Genomic DNA, 18162 nt, shown 5'->3' with positions numbered 1-18162 from the left:
TTGGGTATTTTGTTATGGCCCGTATCCTATGGGGCATGTATTTGCTGAGCCTGTATTTTGGATATGTAATCATTGTAATAGTTTTATAAGCTTTAACCAGTTAGACATGTAATTGGCTCTTGTTGTAATTAATGGTTATGTGTCAGATGTATTTCCGCTTATGATATGTGTTTCGCTGCACATTGATTATTATATTCCGCTGTTAGATGTAACTTTGATAATCAGGTACATGTTATAGGGCATGTGCCATATGTTGGTTGAACAACACGTAGTCGTGCCACTGCGATGACTTGTTTACGTTTGTATAAAAAAAAAAAAAAAAAAAAAAAAGGGTCGTCACAGATAGGTCTGGATAATCTCATGGATACCATCCAGTGGAGCAACCATAATATCTGCTCGAACAACATTCCTCTCTGGAATGACAGGCCTGTTCATAATCTTAGGTCTGGAAGCTACCACATCCTTCTCTGTCCTCTGTCGGACTCTGCGTTGTGGACTGTCAGCAGATACGATTCTGCAAGTAATAACCGACAAGATATGCCAAAAAAAATTCTCAAAGATATTAGTGTTCTTGTTAGTTCCAAAAAAAAATTGGCATTATAACAGCAGTAAAATGGACATTTCCAAAAATTACAAACATCAATATAATCCAATACAATCCAAATAGATGCCAGAACCAATATTCTAATCCCAATAGCAGCAGATAAGACAAAACTAAGCACATTTCATCTCAACTATGACGACCCAATTTTGTTTTTGAAAACGTAAAATGAGTCATCACAGTGGCACGACTACATGTCGCTCAGCCAACATACGGTACACATTCCATAACATGTACTTGATAATCAGAGTTATATCTACACAGCGGATAACACATAATAACATTATCAACATAGCGGAAGATACATCTATAAACAATAGTTAATTACAACAAAAGAGCCATTAATATGTCTATCTGTTTAAGACTTCTATATAGCTATTAAATACGTACCAAAAGTCTGGCTCATAAATACAATTGTCACATGCGACACGAGCCATAAACAAAATCTACTAAAAGGCGGACAACCCATGGTCCAACCATTATAACTGTCGCGTCGAGCTTCAGGCATAACATCCCAAGTACTATGCTACGACGTCATTCGTTAGATCCATTGAACCTGCAATCAAAACATCAGAGTCTGTACGGTTGTGGGGTTAACCACATCTGTACAAGTGAAAGTATGAGTTCACCACCTCAGTAGTATAAGACTCACTAAGTATACAACATACACAAACATAAATGTATGTAGAGTTCAACAGCGTTATTCACAAATTATTAAGTTCACACAACAACACATTATCAAGTACAAGTCACGCTGTTCATCACACATTATATTATCACGGTTTCCACTGACAATATTCCACGCAAACCATAAACAGTATTCTACACATCTCACCAATGCTAGCACTTCAATGCTAGGCTTACCGTCAACACCGCCAGTAAAGCTACGACCCGCAGGGCACACATCTCACATGTGCTAGCACATCAATGCTAGGCTTACCACACATCTCACAAGTGCTAGCACTTTAGTGCTAGGCTTACCGTCAACACCACCCGTAAAGCTACGACCCGTAGGGCACACATCTCACGTGTGCTAGCACTTCAATGCTAGGCTTACCACACATCTCACAAATGCTAGCACTTCAATGCTAGACTTACCGTCACCACCGCCCGTAAAACTACGACCCGCAGGGCACACATCACACGTGTGCTAGCACTTCAATGCTAGGCTTACCACACATCTCAGCCAAGAGCTACCTACCACTATGCCAGATACTACAACACTGGACTTACCATCTTGTAATACCCGAGAAAGACACCCCACTTAAGTTATTAAAATATGTGCATAAATATAAGATTTAAGAATTGCTCTTAGTCTAATAGAATTATGTAGTTATGCATGTAGAAAGTTGGATCAGTAAAGCGAAGTCGATCGAGCGACTTTCTGGTCGATCGAGCGATTATAGGTCGATGTCGATCGATCGACTAAGTTTCGATCGAGCGATTTTATCCAGTGCGACGCAGCTTACGGGTAAACAGCAGAAAAGTGATTTTTACCTTTGATTTTGAACCCATTGCTTATGGACGGTTCCAGATGATTGAAACTTATTTAGTTAGCCTAAGTTAGCTTAGTTTGGTTGAAATTGAACTAGATATGGTGGTACAATTTAATCATGACTCAAGATATGGAAGAAAATCTAATCTTGGATATTAGATGATCTTGCATGGATATTTCTCTCTTGCTGCCAAAGATCCGACCCTTGGAAGGATTTGTGCTGGATTGATCTCAGCCCTTCGTGGTTATTATATATAGCTTGCATGGGATACCAAAAATCAGCCTAAACTTCCCCCATACCACTCACTTAAGCTCCCTTCCCCTTCACTGTTTTGGTACTGAATCTCCCATGGAAAAATCTCTCTCATTCTTCTGTGGAAGCCAGCACCTATAGTCAGAAATAAAGCCTTAAATCTCCTCTTGTTTCTCAACAAAACACCAATAATCAACATCAGAAACCTCTCTCAAATTCTAGCTCGAAAGCCAGCAGCTTCCAACTCATTTCAAGCACTTTGCTTTGGAGTTAGACCTCCTTCTTCCATCCAATCTGTTGGGTGCGAATCTTGGTAAGTGAATCTTCCTTTCTACTCTCTAAAATTCAGTATGTGTTCCCAAGAATCATGGGTAATTTCTCCTCTTGAAAGAATTACACTCATGAAGCTTTAAACAAGCAAGATAGTAGCTTTGCTTTAATACTTTTGTGTGGAAGTGAGCTGTTGAAATATGGGTGTATTGATTTATGAAAAGGAAGGTGTGTGTGTGTGTGTGTGTGTGTTGTGTGCTGGAATTCCTTGCATGAATCAGAATATTAAAGTATGAACTAGTAAGTAAGTGTAAATGGTATATGGCTAATGCATGTGTGTGTGGAAAGTATTATTTTGGCTAGATAAGGGTATGAATGAGAGTTGTATATATATATATATCAACATACTAGTGGAGTTAATGGCTAGTAAAAAGGGATGTCTTAGTTTCATTATTCAATAACCTAAGATGGCATTCAATATCTTGATTAAGAGAACCAAAAACGGAAGTATTAGGACAACGGTTAAAATGATACTTTAAGGATAAATATAGTTGTAACGCCCCGCTTTTACAAAAAGCGTCAGTGAAAATTTTCGAATTTCCACAAGACATTACTAACTTATCAGAGGTAATTATTGGCAACGGAATAAATGTAATATGAATTGGGAATAGGTTGACACCTCAGAGCTACTACTGAAATACCTCAATATATATATATAATGAGCCAGTCAGCATAATTATATAGACAGTAATACCAGTCATGCCACACAGGGCTAAATAATTATACAAGCCAAAATCCATATATATAACCGGAGAATTATAAATATTGTTTTAAGTTAGGCTAATGGACTATAACAGGGTAGTCCCAAAATATAGGCTATCCAGCCTTACAAAACTGAACCAGGAACCATCTATGTGTCGGGATAGTCCTGATAATCCTCTTCTTCTTCATAGCCTAAACCATTACAAGTACCATACAAAGAGAAGAAAACAACATAAACACTAAAGTGAGTCCGCTGTTTCCAATAATAATATGAGTGCTGATTTATTTAGTTAATGCAACATAATGCAATGGCCATGTAATCACATGTATATACAAAATATAATCCATGATCGCGAGTCATAGACATAAAATGAACATAAATGTAATCATAGGGCAATGACAGTCTTAAGTGTAGAGTTTTAGGTATTTCCCTTTTTCCACTACTCTGTTGGCCTTGGCACGGTTAGCGTGTTATTTGAAACCTTGGTTTCCTCACTTAACTTTTAATTATAATCTTTGGGAGCCTTGGCTCCTGGAAACCTTGGTTTCCCTGGTGACCTTGGTACACCAGTTTTGTATTTATTATTCTTTTCAGGTATCTCCTCATTCACTGAGAACCTTGGGACTCATGTGAAGCCTCGCGTACCCACCGTGGATCTTGATCCAACAGCTTGTTATTAGACAGGTTATTAGAAATAATAAAATATGCAAAATCATATGCGCAAACAAGTAAATAAAACAGTAAACATAATATTATAGGAAAATCAACCAGCTTCGTCCTCAGTAAGTATAGAGATACTTACTAGTTTCTGCTCCAAAAGTCTTTCTCTATAACTGCATAATTCCAATCATATGGTAATACTAAATTAGTGAAATGATGCTACAAATATGTTCACTATATTTATCCTTAAAGTATCATTTTAACCGTTGTCCTAATACTTCCATTTTTGGTTCTCTTAATCAAGATATTGAATGCCATCTTAGGTTATTGAATAATGAAACTAAGACATCCCTTTTTACTAGCCATTAACTCCACTAGTATGTTGATATATATATATATATATATATATATACAACTCTCATTCATACCCTTATGTAGCCAAAATAATACTTTCCACACACACATGCATTAGCCATATACCATTTACACTTACTTACTAGTTCATACTTTAATATTCTGATTCATGCAAGGAATTCCAGCACACAACACACACACACACACACACACACCTTCCTTTTCATAAATCAATACACCCATATTTCAACAGCTCACTTCCACACAAAAGTATTAAAGCAAAGCTACTATCTTGCTTGTTTAAAGCTTCATGAGTGTAATTCTTTCAAGAGGAGAAATTACCCATGATTCTTGGGTACACATACTGAATTTTAGAGAGTAGAAAGGAAGATTCACTTACCAAGATTCGCACCCAACAGATTGGATGGAAGAAGGAGGTCTAACTCCAAAGCAAAGTGCTTGAAATGAGTTGGAAGCTGCTGCCTTTCGAGCTAGAATTTGAGAGAGGTTTCTGATGTTGATTATTGGTGTTTTGTTGAGAAACAAGAGGAGATTTAAGGCTTTATTTCTGGCTATAGGTGCTGGCTTCCACAGAAGAATGAGAGAGATTTTTCCATGGGAGATTCAGTACCAAAACAGTGAAGGGGAGGGGAGCTTACGTGAGTGGTATGGGGAGAGTTTAGGCTGATTTTTGGTATCCCATGCAAGCTATATATAATAACCATGAAGGGCTGAGATCAATCCAGCACAAATCCTTCCAAGGGTTGGATCTTTGGCAGCAAGAGAGAGAAATATCCATGCAAGATCACATAATATCCAAGATTAGATTTTCTTCCATATCTTGAGTCATGATTAAATTGTACCACCATATCTAGTTCAATTTCAACCAAACTAAGCTAACTTAGGCTAACTAAATAAGTTTCAATCATCTGGAACCGTCCATAAGCAATGGGTTCAAAATCAAAGGTAAAAATCACTTTTCTGCTGTTTACCCGTAAGCTGCGTCGCACTGGATAAAATCGCTCGATCGAAACTTAGTCGATCGATCGACATCGACCTATAATCGCTCGATCGACCAGAAAGTCGCTCGATCGACTTCGCTTTACTGATCCAACTTTCTACATGCATAACTACATAATTCTATTAGACTAAGAGCAATTCTTAAATCTTATATTTATGCACATATTTTAATAACTTAAGTGGGGTGTCTTTCTCGGGTATTACAATAGTGAACATATTTGTAGCATCATTTCACTAATTTAGTATTACCATATGATTGGAATTATGCAGTTATAGAGAAAGACTTTTGGAGCAGAAACTAGTAAGTATCTCTATACTTACTGAGGACGAAGCTGGTTGATTTTTCCTATAATATTATGTTTACTGTTTTATTTACTTGCTTGCGCATGTGATTTTGCATATTTTATTATTTCTAATAACCTGTCTAATAACAAGCTGTTGGATCAAGATCCACGGTGGGTATGCGAGGCTTCACATGAGTTCCAAGGTTCTCAGTGAATGAGGAGGTACCTGAAAAGAATAATAAATACAAAAACTGGTGTACCAAGGTCACCAGGGAAACCAAGGTTTCCAAGAGCCAAGGCTCCCAAAGATTGTAATTAAAAGTTAAGTAAGGAAACCAAGGTTTCAAATAACACGCTAACCGCGCCAAGGCCAACAGAGTAGTGGAAAAAGGGAAATACCTAAAACTCTACACTTAAGACTGTCATTGCCCTATGATTACATTTATGTTCATTTTATGTCTATGACTCGCGATCATGGATTATATTTTGTATATACATGTGATTACATGGCCATTGCATTATGTTGCATTAACTAAATAAATCAGCACTCATATTATTATTGGAAACAGCGGACTTACTTTAGTGTTTATGTTGTTTTCTTCTCTTTGTATGGTACTTATAATGGTTCAGGCTATGAAGAAGAAGAGGATTATCAGGACTATCCCGACACATAGATGGTTCCCGGTTCAGTTTTGTAAGGCTGGATAGCCTATATTTTGGGACTACCTTGTTATAGTCCATTAGCCTAACTTAAAACAATATTTATAATTCTCCGGTTATATATATAGATTTTGGCTTGTATAATTATTTAGCCCTGTGTGGCATGACTGGTATTACTGTCTGTATAATTAAGCTGACTGGCTCATTATATATATATTTTGAGGTATTTCAGTAGTAGCTCTGAGGTGTCAACCTATTCCCAATTCATATTATATTTATTTCGTTGCCAATAATTACCTCTGATAAGTTAGTAATGTCTTGTGGAAATTCAAAAATTTTCACTGACGCTTTTTGTAAAAGCGGGGCGTTACACATCTATCAACTACAAGTTCTCATTAATCCAAATTACCTCATCATACCCCTATTGTTACACACGTATGTCCAAACAATTTTTCCATCTACACACATCCATAATTCCACTACACACACACACACACACACACACACACATATATATATTCAACATCATGTTATTCAATCCCTAATAATTTCCACATATCAATTTCAACCATCTCAACATAATTCTTAATTCAACACTTCGCAACTCAATCATCAATACATATCTTCATCAAAATTTCGCAACCATATACAACCAAGATTTATCCACATCCATTTATCCATACAATCTACCATCCAATATGTCCCAACTCAATCACAAACAATTTCATCAACAAATTCCATAATCATAAACAACCAAGATTCATCAACATCCATTTATCCGTACAATTCTCAATTCAAATATCTCACAAACTCATTCACATATATTTTCATGCATATCTTCAATATCAATTCATCAACATATATCATATTCACAACACAAATCTCATGCATTATTCAATATCAATTCTTCAACATATTTTATTTTTCCCAATATAATTCATAATTACATATACCAAATCATCATCATAGAGTTAACATCAAATTAAACTAAACATAGCAATTCTTATATCTAAATTCCTAAAATCCCTCAGTGAGTAGAATACTCACCTGGCTATTCGGATATCAAGCTTCCTAGTCGACTTCTCGCAATATGCTACTGTAAAAATAACACATTGCAATTATTTAATATTCCCTAAAAACTTTACTTATATTTAGCCATTAAATTACTAAAGAGCTAACTCATGGAAAACCAATAGAATTTCTAGAGTTTCCAAATACATATCTATAATATAAACACTAACCCATAAATTATATTCACTATCTTAACCACATAAATTACTAACATATTTAAAACAATATTAACCCATAAGAAAATCTTAGGGTTAACTTTTATTATCTGCTAATTAATTAGACCTATACATAGAAACAATGCTAGGTTTACAATCAAAATCTCCAATTTATACAAATTACTATCATTAGGACCTAACCCCATAAATACCTATTTTTCATGAAACCCATAGGTAACATAGGATTAATTAACACCATAAATGCAATTAATCGACTAATTGATAATCTAAGGTTTAAACACCTAAAAGCCCCAAATTTAAAGCCTTAAATTCGAATTTACAAAAACCATAGCAATCCATACTACTTTCTAGTTCTAAAAATTAATGGGTATATTAAAATCACATGAAAAACTTCAAACCCTAACATTTTAGCATCTAGGAACGAAATGCCCTAACAAACAACCTAAAAATCAACAATAATCACCCAAAAACCGAAACCCATTAACATTTTAACCTAGGATTTGAATCTAATAAAATTTCTAACAATCTACATGTTTTTCTAGCTCCAATCTCAATGGGTATCATGAAAATCATGACAAAGATTGGAGATTTACCTCACAAATCACCTATGGCCGGATTCCCCTTCTTTTTCTTCTTCTTCTCTTCTCTTTTTCTTCCTTTCCTCGGCAACTCTCCCTTTCTTTCCAGCTCTCTCTCTCTCTCTCTCTCTCTCTCTCTCTCTCTCTCTCTCTCTCTCTCTCTCTCTCTCTCTCTCTCCGTGCGTGAGTTGGTGACAAAAAGAAGGAAAGAAGAAAGAAAGAAAAGGAAAGGTAACACGTGTTACAGGGAAAAGGAGAAAGGGATCGGGAAAGGGAAAAGAAAGGAAGAAAAGGAAAGGGAGAAGGTTGGGTGTCGTGAGGTGGGGGGAGAAAAATGGGGTTGACCGGTTTGCCCCAATATTTTTTTTTTCTTTATTTTCATTTGTTTGCTTTTTCTTTTTATCCATCAAATAATAAAATAAAAATAAGGGATAATATATACCCTTAACCAATCCTAACCCGCCATGTGGCATTGGTTAAGTTTACATTTTATTTTAAACCTCCCACTATTCTAATTTTCATTTGTTAATTGTTATTTAACCCACTATTAATACTTATTTCCTAATTAGATTACTTTACCTTAAATCCATTTATATATTGGCGATATAAATATTATCACTTAGAATCTATTATTAGTCCAACCTTATTTAATAAATATAATTTATTAATGCTAAACTCTTTATTTATTTTCTTGGTCGTTATATCCCTCCCTCCATATAAAAATTTCGTCCTCGAAATTTCAGACTCTAAGTCGTTTTACATACATACAAGCATGCATTTTACTCAAAACTAACGTGTAAAAGTGGCATGACAAAGCAATCATACCTGGGTTTACTCGAACAAATGTGGAAATTACTCCTGCATTTGTTGCACAAGCACCCATGTGGCTTCCTCAACACTGTGATTTCATCAAAGAATTTTCGATAACGGGATGGATTTGGTCCTCAGTTAGTGTTCCTTGCGATCCAACACTTGCTTTGGCAACTCTTCATAATTCAATTTCTGTCGAATATGAAAAGGATAATCACATGCGAGGGATCATGAGCACATTTTTACAACTGAGAGGCATGAGAAATGTGATGAATGCCGACCAAAATAGAAGACATCACGACTGTGTGCGCTATAGGTTTGCTTATTTTAGCACATCCACAGTTTGCATAATTGCAAATTGTTATGCTAGCTGTGCAATGAATGCTAAGAGAGTTAATCTCGTCATCACAAGACTCCCACTTGTGTACTAATCACAGTGTTGGCTTAAGCTGCATAATGGAACATCTTGCATTCACGATCTTCCTGCACTATAAGCCTTCATCGTTGTCTTCCATTCCAGTCTCTCAACACAGGAGTGCATCAAGACTTGGGTGATAAGTGTGAATTTCACACATTTCATCATAGAGACATTGCCAGTAAGACAATAGGGGGCATAGACTATTGTCGCTAACCAAATTATGAATAGGACTGTGCTTCTCATGATTCACAGTTGCCCAGAAGCATAGGCCACATCCTAGCTTTACAACATATGGACGCATCCCAACCCTATTGTGATGTATCTGTGCGAACCACATACCCAACAATTCCCCTGGGTAGCATAAGCACAGGCGCATTTGCAATTTCTAGCTTTAACGAGTTGGTTACAAGTTCGTTCATGCTCATTAAATGAACCAAGAATGACACTTCCTCAACCAAAGCTCACCCCTCATGAGCCTCGGCACGGTTAGTCGGAAAGACTAACATGTCATAGGTAAACATTACTACACTGAAACCCAAGTACTTATGGAATACTTGATTTAACAAGTCTATAAATATTAACGGGGTACTTGTCATTCCAAATAGCATTACTAAAAACTCGTAATAGTCATATCATATATGGATCGCTGACTTTGGCACATTTCCTTATGCACCAAAAGTCAATGGTATCTCAGAAGAACGTCAATCTCCAAGAATACTGAAGCTACTTAGAGTTGACTGAACAAGCCGTCAGTTCTCAATAAGGAACGGATCACTCATCCTAGGTCACCACTTGGGTTTGCACACGATAATCTATGCACAATCACATAGACTCGTGACTATAGCGCAAACATCCGAATAGTGAAATACCACCGAAATGTTCCCAACTCGAACTCGACTTTGAGCTTGGCTTAGGTATAAGCCAAACACACTAGTGTATACTCTCAGATATTCATCATTGTGGAACGTCGAAGACGAATAGCGAAGTAGCTCGCATCCGAGACCCGCAAAATTTTAACTCTACCATTGCCGTGAAGTCGGAATCTAACTTCCAACTCGCGATAATCTATGTTCGCTCTACACTTTTATAGTCAATCAATTCCAGAATGACATCAAAGCCCTAACATGTTAATACAATAGTTCAACATGCTAAACAATGAAGCTCATCATGCTGAACACCAAAGTTCTACACGTACAACACTGCTAGCCTCGTTGGTAGGGTCTTTTCTCTCACTATAATTTGACAACTGCCCGTACCTTTCCTATAGGTTTCAGCGCCATCAACAAGATTGGTCACGCATACACTTTATTCTAAGGGTTCAACGCTCATCATGCATAGCTACACCTAGGGGTGTGCATGGGGCGGGGCGGTGCGGGTTTCCGCCTTTTTTGGCCCCGCCCTGCACCTTTGCGGGTTGGAAATTTCCAACCTGCAAACCGCACTTGATAAAGACTAACCGTGCGGGGTGGATCATTGTGGGGCGGGTTCGCGCGGGGCGGGGATTGCGAGGCGGGGCGGGGCGGGTATTTTGAGTGGCATTTATGTAATTTTGATTTTATTTTGTAAAAAATAAAAATTGAAAAAAATACTGGTTTTTTTAATAAAAAAATTAAATTCATATTAATTTTTCACAGAATCTTATGAATGCAAAGTCAAATTTTTAGGAAATCAACTCTATTTCATTAAAGAAAAAAATTATAATTTCAAAGCTCCTTAAATTTAGTCCTTCGACATGTTGACACATATCTTTCAATCGTTCATTTCCATACAAGAACATTTTCCATGGAATTAGCCTCGTAAACTAAACTAAAAACCCTATTAATTATAGATAAAATTCTAAGAAACATGATTTCTTTTTTTTTTTTTCTTTTTTTCTCCTTTGTGCGGTGCGGGGCGGGGCGGGGACCCTCATTTTTTAAAAGGCTAAACCCGCCCCGCCCAGCATAAATTTCTCAAATTAAGATCCTAACCCGCAAAAAAACCTGAAAACCCGGTCCTCTGCGGGGCGGGGTGGGGCGGGTGCTGCGGGGCGGGGCGGGGCGGGGATTGCGGGTTTTGCACACCCCTAGCTACACCAATACATATGAGACACAAGGGTAGGTAACACTCACCAAACCATATCAAATCAAATTAAATCTAATCAAATGCAAGCAATGCCACAAAATAAGGATATTGTACTTGTTGCAGAATTGACAGCATTTGCACCGTCTTCAACGTTGCTCAGTGAGAGCGAGTGCACCCTTACTGGTATAACCATTGCTTATATAACTTTCAATACCATTGCTTATATAACCTCAAAGTTTCAATGGTCAAATCATTCTCTTGAGTATCATATATCATCATTCTTACTAAATCATAGTAATATGAATCCAAACACTTAAAAGATTATCGGTACATACCTCGGGCATTTTAGTCCTTTATATGAGTTTACCATGTTTCTTTAATCACACTTAATCAATCTTATCAAAGAGATGCAAATGAATAACATTTATATAGTACCATGATCTTTTCCTTATCTCTACATAATTACTATTATCCTCGAGAATCGTTAGATCAGATTATTCTATCTCAATTTAATCATGCAGTTGATCAATCCTCAGATCTGATAGATAGAATTCCTATTCCCAAAATTAGGTTCTACAAGAGATTCATCTTATGTGCATCACATATCAAATCAGCTGTATGAATTAATTTAAGCTTTAGAAAACCTCAACAATTTATCGATTAATAAATTCTAGATTCACTAGAGTTTATCAGATGCATAATGATATAGTCTATCCCAATATCGTCAAGTTATTTAATCAACTCATTTCCTTATATATCCTCAAATATATATTTAGATAATCAACCATCTGTGTAACGCCTAGTAATTTCAAACTCTTAAAGAAATCATTGATATTGTTGAAGAGACAATATCCACATGTTTTTATAAGCAAACCTAAAGTTGTTTTGAAAACTTAAAAGATCAAAACCTAAAAACCCTTTAAAAACATAAAAGTAATATATAAGCTTTAAACTTTGATTGAACCGAAAACAGGTCAAACAGACTCAGATTTAATTAATTCAAAGACTGTGGTGCTCACAATAGAAATATCTATCACATGGTAAAATTTTGTGAAAAGTCTACATGTTGACCTTTTGGATTTGTAGTTGACTATTTAGGTGCCAAGTGGCACTTTTGGTTAAACTTTGACCTTTAAATTTAGGCTTGATAAAAATATTTTTATGGCTTATAATTACTCAATATAGTATATATATAGTTTATACTTGAATCCTGTGAAGTCAGAATTCAATTTAGTAACAGTTGACTTTTTATCCAAAATTGGTGCCTAAATAACCCAACTGTCGATATTAAACGAAAAACTGTCAAAGAAAAATATCTTCATGCTTCTAGAAACATTTATGTATAAAAAACAAGAGTAATGATGAAAGGACAGAATATCTCAAGAGTAATCTTGACAAGAAAGAAAAATCAATAAAGCAAGTGTGAACGCAGAAAGTGGTTTAAAGATATTTTTGCTTTATAGACAGAAACTTTGAATTGATCGGAACTAAGTCAAAACGAATTCGAAATGAGTCGAACTAAAAAGATAAAGTGTTTGTCTTAAAGTCCTCTATCTACCCTCAAAATTTCACATCAATCGGAGTAGGTTTGACCATCAAAATAATTCTCGGAGTAGGCTGCCCTCTAGTTGGACGAAAATTCTAAAATCCAAATAAATAATAAAGGACTAGTTTGCAAGACATTATCCAATAAGCTAATTCTTTTATTACATTTTACACCTTAATACCCCTACTTTCCTCCTATAAATAAGCATGCAAGGGTCTTAGTCTTTCCACACAAAAATCATAGACAACTTTCAAGAAAGCTTTTGCTTTGATTTTCTCTCCTTTTTTCTCTCCTTCTACCACACAACCACTTTGGTGTCCTTGAAGTTATTTTTTCTCTCCAAATCAAATTGAAAAGGAGCTAAGAAACTACACCAAGGAGAGTAAGTATGGATGTACTTACTGAGGAATGATTCTATGTTTCATTAGGACTGTGTGGTGTGTGTTTATTGCATGTGGTTGTTCATGCATTGCATGTTGTGTCCAATTAATATAACGGCTAATGAGATAGCCATCAACAAGCTGATGTAGTAGCAAGTGGAAGGAAGGCTAGTCAGTTGACCCAGGATGAGTCCAAAGTCCTAATATATAACTAATGCTGGGACCGGTAGGATTCCAGTGCAAACAGGTAAGACTTTAAGTGTGAGGCAAAGGACATGAACGGGTTTGGATACCTAAGAACGAGAGGTCTGAAGAAAGATGATCATAAAACACCAAACTAAATGGTTACTATGATGCACATTCATACAACCTTTGCATTTGTATTATTTATGAACTGTTATTAATCTGATGGTAACTTAGATATGAAAATGTGTGACGACCCCCCTTTTTTTTTTTTTTTTTTTTTTTTTTTTTTTTTTTATACAAACATAAAATGAGTCATCGCAGTGGCACGACTACGTGTCGCTCAGCCAACATATGGCACATGCCCCATAACATGTACCTGATAATCAGAGTATAACATACATCTATCTATGCAGCGGAAAACATAAATCTAAATAGCGAAAATTACAACTTATACATCTATCACAAGTTAATTACAACAAAGAGCCATTTAACATCTATCTGTTTGAGTCTTATTAACACTATAACAATAATGGTTTAACAAAGAATAAGTGACACAAACGTCACAAGCCATACCAAACCTATAAAATAGTGGACAACCCGTGGTCCGACAATTACAACTGTCGCGGCGAGCTTCAGTCATAATATCCCAAGCACACTGCTACTGACCCATCGACTATACCGAAGTACCTGCAGCCAAAGAAATATCATCTACACGGTTGTGGTGGTATCTACATCCGCATAGGTGAAATAATGAGTTCACCGCCTTAGTATACCTCATACTAAGACCTCAGTGGTATAAGACTAACTGAGTTTTCACAAAGAACCAACCTTTATTTTATTTTTAGTCGTGCGAGCACTATATTAGCCACAATTTACCAACAGCTAATGCAGCAAACACCGACTATTCAGAAAACATTTAAAACATACTATATAGCTGTGAACATATGTAGAAGTTCCAATCTACCGCTTGGAAGATTCTACATATAGACCCCTCTATAATAATACTTTTCATCGGTCGCTTGGACATATGTGCACACGATCACTCCATCACAGATATCACGTATACACATAAGTCTTAAGCAAAGAACATGGCATCTTACTCTTCCGTACTAGGACAACATCTGTCAACAAAACACTCGCAACACCATCTCTAATCGTATTTCAGCTTCGTGCCTTGACGCCAGTAGATCATGAGAGCACTAGAGCTAAACTCAATCATGCTAACACGTCTTTCCTGGAGAACAAGAACAGTCATCCTTTCTACTCATAGACATGCCATTACTCGCACTCGAGCAATCATGTATCCATGTACTTTCAAGTTCAATGTATGACCTTAACACATGACTATCCGATAGAAATATACATAAGCGCTTTTCATTTAAGACACTTATGCATACCAACACGTCTAGTAAAATCTACTCATAACATAAAAACATCACTCATTAAACAATGCTATACATGATATGCATGACTGGGTCTACTGGGGCTTCGGTCCCCCACGATGCTGATAACTGCTGTTTTACTGTGTATCATGTTCCTTTACTGTTGTACTACTGTTGATGTATGCTCTATACTACATGCTCAATGTTCCGTGCTTGACCAGTATATATTTCACTACTGTATCATGCTCAAATCATGCAGTTGTTAAATCACGTCCTTTTAAAACTAAACAAATCCAGCATTTTACCCAACACTTTGAAATCATTCAAAACTTAGTTTCTTTATCAAATCTACGCAGTTTCAACATGACATGTTCTCAAACAATTTGCATAATTTAAATCTCAACCGCAGAACTTAACACTTTAAATCTATTCAATACTTTTCACTCATACACTATCTCTTTAACATCATTGATATAGTTTAAACATAATCAAAACTAAACAAATCATCTCAAAGCATATACATTTCATCATATGGTTGGTTCGGTTTCATAAACAATATATATATTTTTATCAATCCAATACATATAAAAATATATACTTTCTCAGTGAGTGGAATACCCACCTTGGCTGCATTAGACTCCAACTTGAACATTCCTTGGACTCTAGTCACTTGGACTCTACATTGGAGAACCAATTAAAGTCTCCAATCCGAACATGATCCTGCAAACATTGGTAGCATTAGACTATGCTATTGAATCACATACTCTATGACATCCTAACTACCCGCGTGCTCACACGTCACATCACTCGCTTCTAAAGCTAGCTAGGTATCCTAAACTATTATTAGGCTAATCATTGGTTATAGGTTCTTATTATATCTTGCTTATTAATTAGGAGATGTATTTACTATTTTATTTGCCTACATATTATTATTACATCACATTACCATTGTGAATCCATTAATGGTTTGTTGCTTATTTACTAAGTTAACAATATATATTTAACATGTATGTACATATATACATATACATATACAATACTTAAACCTAGTCCATTAATACACTAAATTACTTAGTGTACATAGATAAGTAAATTGGATACCAAGTTACCTTACTATCATTATTAGACATTAAGCTTATGGTTTGTTTATCCATTTAAGCTAAGTGCATTCGGTCCATATATATATATATATATTATCAAGCTAAGCATAACCTCATAACGCACTTAGGTATTTTATATTTGTTGTCTTAAGGCTATTTGGATAATTTACCATTTTAAAGCATTCTCATCTAAGCATTACACTTAACACTTAATCCTTGCTAATTACTAGTTATCTATGAAACTCTTATTCTTTCATTACATAAATACTTGAGTACTTAAACTATATAGCCCAATCTTATTTAACATGTTATCTTAATAACCCTTATTGCAATTTATGTGAATCTATGTATTTGATTTTAACCCTCATCTCATTCGGCCTTACCAATATCATGTAATCCAATTTAAACTTCTATCCATAGTTAGTCCTATAACAAAGACCTATATACACTAACTTCAACATTAAAACTTCAACTCTTCTTTAACAACCAACTTAACCAATCTAAATAAATTCAACCATTAAACATCAATGTCAACAATTACCCAAATCAAGACTTTAACTAACATAAGCTACCATAAGTATTAAACTCATTCTCTAACAAATAACCACCAAGACCTAAACTTAATCAACCGATTCCTATCAAAACCCATCAAAATAATACAAATCAAAACTAAGAACTCACCCATCAAATCTATAAAACCAACTCCAAGGATACTCATTCGATAATCCTCAACAAAGTCTCTTAAAAATTAATCTCCATATAACACCTAAACAAACTTTCATCCTCATTTAACACAATCTTTAAATTATAAACATCAAGAACTCCTTCATCAAAATCATCAACCCAAAATCAGATTTGGATTTCACCAAACAAAACACCCCTCTAAACTACCACCAAAACCATCCATTAACACAACCAATACTCCATAAATCCACATACATATATTCAACCATCCTCTCCAAAATCACAATAAAACCCTAGGTTTTCATCTCAAACCAAAACCCCAAATCAAACTATTTTTGCTTAGCATAAACCCTAATTTACAAGCATAATCAATAACCCATAAAACTCTAAGATTTCAACCTAAATCAACCCAAAAGGAAACCCATACAGAATTTCCAGCAACCTACTCAACAAAAAATCATCTTAAACAAAAATACTCGTTCATACAAGCAAGATTATTCCGAAAAACTACTAGAGCTTACCGGAACCTAGCCGAAATACACGGCCCAGCAGCTGTCCACACACCACGATGGTGGCTCAACCCCCGCTAGTCCAAAATCGCACCTCCAACTGCCAAGAATCCGACTTCCGCACGTTTGGGTTCTCACAACTCAGCTCTCACGGTCCCTTGGTGTCTCGAGCTCTCACGGCCATGTGTGATCAGAGATGAAGGGAGAGACGAGAAGAAAAAGAAGGAGAGGAAAGGGAAAGAGAAGGAGTCAACTGCTTGCTGCTGGCTGGGCGTGATCGAAGGAGAGAAAGAAGGGAGAAGAAGAGAAGAAGATCGTGCGGGTGAGGGGGAGAGATCGGGTATGAAGAGAGGGGAAATGAGAAAAGAAGAAGAAAGAAAATAAAAGGGGAAGAGGGCTGTTGCTGTCCACCGAAAGAAAGAAGAAAAGAAAAAGAGGAATGGGCATTCGGTCAAAATAATGGGGCTGCCCTTTTGTTTTGTTTTATTATTATTACTTTACTAAAGATAAGGTTAAGGATGGGATACCCTTCAAAGCCAACCAATGGCTGACACGTGGCAAGAGAATCCCCCTTTTATTTTCAAAGTCCTCAACTCTTATAAATCACTACAAGACCCCATTATGTTAAAATCTTATCTTTTAACAATTAATATATAACCCCACATTTATTCCAACTACATTTTACTAATATGATTAATTATTTATTATTTCCTAAAGGCCCGTTAGTAGTATTTTATTATTCAAATTTCCATTATTTTATCTTAAACTCAATTTCATTCCAATACTTTAAATTTATCTACTTAGAACTTATTATTTGTCCTATCTATTTAATAAATACAATTTATTAATTGCTAAATGTCCTATTTATTTTCTTGGTCTTTACAAAATGGATGACTTA

The 18162-nt window shown here is 35.8% G+C and overlaps 1 long non-coding RNA gene across 4 annotated transcripts; it reads right to left on the bottom strand.

The window, feature by feature from the left end:
* Positions 1-200: 200 nt before the first annotated feature.
* On the bottom strand, positions 201-17696 carry LOC133878539 (uncharacterized). Of its 4 annotated transcripts, XR_009901930.1 has the most exons (5): positions 17277-17696; positions 15594-15691; positions 7408-7456; positions 992-1204; positions 201-514 (listed from the first exon to the last, which is right to left on the bottom strand). It is a non-coding gene; the product is annotated as an uncharacterized LOC133878539 (long non-coding RNA). The 4 variants fall into 4 exon arrangements; XR_009901924.1 differs by lacking the exon at positions 201-514 and having other exon boundaries at positions 870-1204; XR_009901926.1 differs by lacking the exons at positions 201-514; positions 7408-7456 and having other exon boundaries at positions 870-1204.
* Positions 17697-18162: the final 466 nt, after the last annotated feature.

The sequence above is a fragment of the Alnus glutinosa genome, chromosome 1, assembly GCF_958979055.1.
Source record: "Alnus glutinosa chromosome 1, dhAlnGlut1.1, whole genome shotgun sequence".
Taxonomy (NCBI): domain Eukaryota; kingdom Viridiplantae; phylum Streptophyta; class Magnoliopsida; order Fagales; family Betulaceae; genus Alnus; species Alnus glutinosa.
This window is presented reverse-complemented; position numbering and strand designations above follow the sequence as displayed.